We start from the raw sequence: 4871 nt of genomic DNA on the forward strand, positions 1-4871 counted from the left end.
CTAAGAAATGGACATTGGTACAGTCCACTGAGCTTACTACAATTTCGCCATTTTACATGCACTCATTTGTGTGTTAGAACACCTGTGAATAATACTTATATATATATAATTCCATGCACTTTTACCAGCTATGTAGGTGTTCTAACTATCACCACAAACAAGATCAAAAACTGTTTCATCACCACACGCTTCCCTCATGTTAGCCTTTATAGCCACACCCACCTTCTTCCTGATCCCACATCCCTAAACTCTGTCAGACACTATTATAATTTCCTAAATGTCATAGAAATAGAATCATATAGTATATTATCTTTAGGAATGGATTTCTTTCACTCAGCATAACTCTCCTGAGATCCATCCAAGTTGTAAAGTGGGTCTATAGTCTGTTCCTTTGTATTGCTGAATAGGATTCCATGGTGTGAATGTACCACAGTTTGTTTAGCCATTCCCCCGTTGAAAGACATCTGGGCTATTTCCACTTTTTAACTATTGTGAGTAAAACTGTGATGAACTTCATGTAAAGGTTTTTGTGTAAACATAAATTTTCATTTCTCTGGGTAAACGGCCCAGAGTGCAACTGCTGTATCATATGGTAATTGCATATTTCGTTCTGAAAACCCTGCCACATTGTTTTGCAGACGACCTGTACCATTCTGCATTCCCATTGGCAATGTATGAGTGACTCAGTTTATCCAGTGTTGTCTGCATTTGGTTTTGTCACTGTTTTTTTCAGCCATTCTGATAGGGGGGTTTAATATTTCATTGTGCTTTTAATTTGCATTTCCATGATGGCTAAAGATGTTGAATAGCTTTTCCTAAGCCTATTTGCCCTCTGTTCATGTCTTTCATCCATTTCATAATTGGATTAAGAGGCAAGAAGTTATCTCTATAGAGAGCTGCCCTGGCTCTGGCTAACAGGCAGAGTAAGAGAATATGAGGCCCCTCGAGACTCACTTTTCTTGACAGGGAGGGCAGAAGTGGGGCTGAAGCTATTAAATGTTCCTCAAATTAGGACGGAACTTGGATATGGAACAGGATTAAGAGGTGGGGGCATCTCTGGGTCCATCTGTGGAGATCTGGATACGGCAGAAAAAGAAGGGGGATGTGGGGCAGAGGAAAAACAGTGGAAGGAGGGAGATACAGGGGGATGCCTTCTAAATGATGCTAGATTCATCACTCTCAGCCTGCTCAATGGAGTGCAAAAAACTACTCTCCTAGACATGTGGTTTTTAACTCTGCATATCCATTAGGATCCCCTCTAATGCTCAGATTCAACCAACTGAATCAGAGCCTCTAGGGGTAAGCCCAGTCATCAGTATCTTTAAGGTTCACCTCAGTTGATTCTAATGAGCTGTCAAAATTGAAAACCTTATCTGACGGTGTATTAGTTTGCTATGGCTGCCATAACAAGATACCACAGGCTGCGTAGCTTAAACAACAGAAATTTATTTCTCACAGTTTTAAAGGTTGGAAGTCCAAGATCCAGGTGTCCACAGGTTTGGTTTCTTCTGAGGCCTCTCTCCTTGGCTTGCAAATGGCCTCCTTCTTACTCCTTCTTCACATGGCTGTCCCTCTGTGCATACACACCCTGGTATCTCTTTATGTGTCCTAAGCTCCTCTTATAAGGAAACCAATCATATTGGATTAGTGTCTACCCTAACGGCCTCATTTTAATTTAATCACCTCTTTAAAGGCCCTATCTTCAAACACAGTCACATTCTGAGGTACTGGGGGTTAAAGCTTCAACATATGAATTTGGGTAGGCCACAGTTCAGTCCACAACAGATGGTATGAGAAATACCTTGGTCTGAGAAATTCATCTCCCTTTTAGCTACCTTCCTGGAACTACTATACAACACTTCTGCCATCACCTCATTAGGTAGAAGTTGGTCATGTGACCATTGTTGGCTGCAAAGCAGGCTATAAATGTGGTCTTTTACTGGAAACATTACTGTACCAAATAAATTTGGGATTCTTTCATTAAGAAAGAAGGAGAATTGGTATAGAACATATGCTACACTTTCATACCCAAGGCAGCTAGAAGCACTACCTCAATTATCATGTCCTTTCTACCCAGTTTTCCAACCACAGTTTTCATGGGTTCAAACAAAACTGCTGCTTCAGGGACACCTGAGCTCACTCTCCCATCCTCCCAAATCCCATGTCCCAGACTATGCCTGAGTCCTCACAACTTAGCATGTTTAATCTACTTCATTCACTCACTCATTCATTCATTCAACAAATATTTATTGGTTACCAATGATATGTGAGGCACTGTGATAGGCACGGGAGATAAATCAGAGAACCTGACAGACAGGGTCATGGTTCTCATGGAGCTCACATTCTACAGGGGTTGATACACTCAAGGTTTAAGAGCCATTAAGAAAATAATATGGGAAAATGTGACAGAGAATGACTAGGGTGGGGAAGGCAAGGAAGGATGTTCTGAAGACGTAACTTAGATTTAATATTCAAATAACAACAAGTACACAGTCAGCAGTGGGAAGATATAGGAGCTGAGCCCTCGAGGCAGAGGGAAGAGCAAGACGAAAGGCCCTAAGATATGGGCAAGCTTGGCAGTTTTAGGGAACAGCTTGTATGCCAGTGTGTATTGGGAGGACAGTGTTAGAAAATGAGGTGAGATTGGTAGGAGGGGCCCAATAACAGAAGGTCCTGTGGGCCATGGTAAGGACTCTGGGTTTTGTTCTTATTATGATGGAGCCATTGGGTGCTTTCTGAAAGGAAGGGAAGTTATTATTATCATCTACTTTATTAAAGCTCATTCTAAATGTTCTTTGGAGGACAGACTGAAATAGAGCAACTGTAAGATCAAGAGACAAGATTAGGAGGCTACTACACACATGACAGTGAGAGATGACAGTCTCGTAGACCACAGCCGTAGCAATGGAAGGGGTGAGATGGGGTTTGAAATGAGACGTATCTCGGAAGTACTGAACTTGTTGATGAAGTTCACGTTTGTGGTAAGGGATAGAGAGGGATTAAGTGTGTCCCTTGGAATGTGGATTTTTGCAGCTGGGTTAGGGCGGTTTTCTTCGATGGGGAAGTGAATGGAGGACCAGTTTCGGTGCAATGCCAGGAAACTGACAGTTCTGTTTTGACCATGTCGTTTGTGGAGCCTATGAAAAATCTGGGTGGGGAGCATGTGGTTGGATGTATAAGTCAGGAGATCCTGAGAATATTCTTGGCTGTGGCAAAAAAAAAAAACCCAAAACAAAACAAAAAAACAAGCATGCAAGCAAAGAAATGAAAAACCCAACTGTACAGTTCAATCTGAAAATACAGGTTGATTCCACATATGAGCATGACAGAGCTCTAGATTCTGGAAGGGATACAAAGACATATTAAAAACCAACTTCACTGAGCTATAATTTATGTTCAACATAATGCATCCATCTTTTTTTTTTTTTTTTTGGCTGTGCTGCGCAGCTTGCAGGATCTTAGTTCCCCAACCGGGGATCGAACCTGGGCCCCTTGCAGTGAGAGCGCCGAGTCCTAACCACTGGACTTAGCTATAAGGCTAAGGCGCTGGCCTGCCAGGGGCTACTAACTGTCAGAGAAGAAAGATATATGTCTGGAATATAACTATCATTCATCCACGCACCTAGTGCATGTCAAGATTAGTGCTAAAAAGGGAAGATAGAACCATGAAAAATTTCAGGCAATGTCTCTGTCTTCCTGAAGATTAGGAGTCGAAATAGAGAACTGCAAGTGGCTCTGGTTGCTAAGTAGTAAGGGAGGTATTTGGTGAGATAATTGGGCCCCCAAAAGGTCTAACCCCAGTGCACAGAAGCAACTTTTCCCCTTCTGCATGTCTCATAGACAATGCTGTGGCATGACCTAGAATATAGAGCTGTGAGAATAGAATGAACCTGAACATTCTCTGCATAAATGGCTGAGGAAACAGCTTTCCAAACCTTCCACCCAGCAAACAGCCCTGATTATGTGCAGAAGTATATCTCAATTTCATTGAATTCTCACAGTTGGAGTTGTATGACTAATTATTTTATCTCTGTATCTAATTAAGAAGCTGAGGTTAAGAAGGGTCAAGTATCTCGGAAGAAAACAGCAGATCTATTGATGATAGGAAAGTGTTAGATTTTAAGCTGTGAGCTATTAACTAGTGTGGAATACTCGTTCCCATCCTTTAGGTCCAGGCTGAGGTAGTAGCAATGCAAATTTCTCAGTCAAATGCCTGGGATTCATTGGTCATTAGAGAATTTTAGGAACTGGAGAAGCTATAGGAAAGTGAAAGCCTAACATACCATCCTCCTGCCTGCTCCGCATCATTGTTCCTGCCTCTGCTCTCTTGTTTTCTATGATAACGTCATCTTAACATTAGGTTTTGTTATTGACTGAACTGTGTTCTCCCAAAATTCATATACTGAAGCCCTAATTAGCAGTGCCTCAGGATGTGACTGGATTTGGAGATAGGGCCTTTAAAAGGTGATTAAGTTAATTTAAGGCTCTTAGGGGATACGTTAATCCCATCTGACTGGTGTGCTTATAAGAAGAGGAGTTTAGGACACACAGAGAGACAGCAGAAGTGTGTACACACAGAGGGACAACCACGTGAAAAAGCAGCAAGAAGATGGCCATCTTCAAGCCAAGGAGAGAGGCCTTAGAAGAAATCACCCCTGCTCACACCTTGATCTTGTACTTCCAGCCTCCAGAACTGTGAGAAACAAATTTCTGTTGTTAAGCCACTTAGTCTGTGGTATTTTTGTTGTGGCAGTCTGAACAGTCTAATACAGGCATTATGAACGTGTTTCAGTAGGTCATGAAGCAGGTAGAGTAGACTGTCAGAAAGGATGAAAATAAAGTGATGGTAAAAAATACCAATGATCAGTAAA

Source organism: Balaenoptera borealis (assembly GCF_965194805.1).
Source record: "Balaenoptera borealis genome assembly, contig: HAP1_SCAFFOLD_1169, whole genome shotgun sequence".
In the NCBI taxonomy this organism is placed as follows: domain Eukaryota; kingdom Metazoa; phylum Chordata; class Mammalia; order Artiodactyla; family Balaenopteridae; genus Balaenoptera; species Balaenoptera borealis.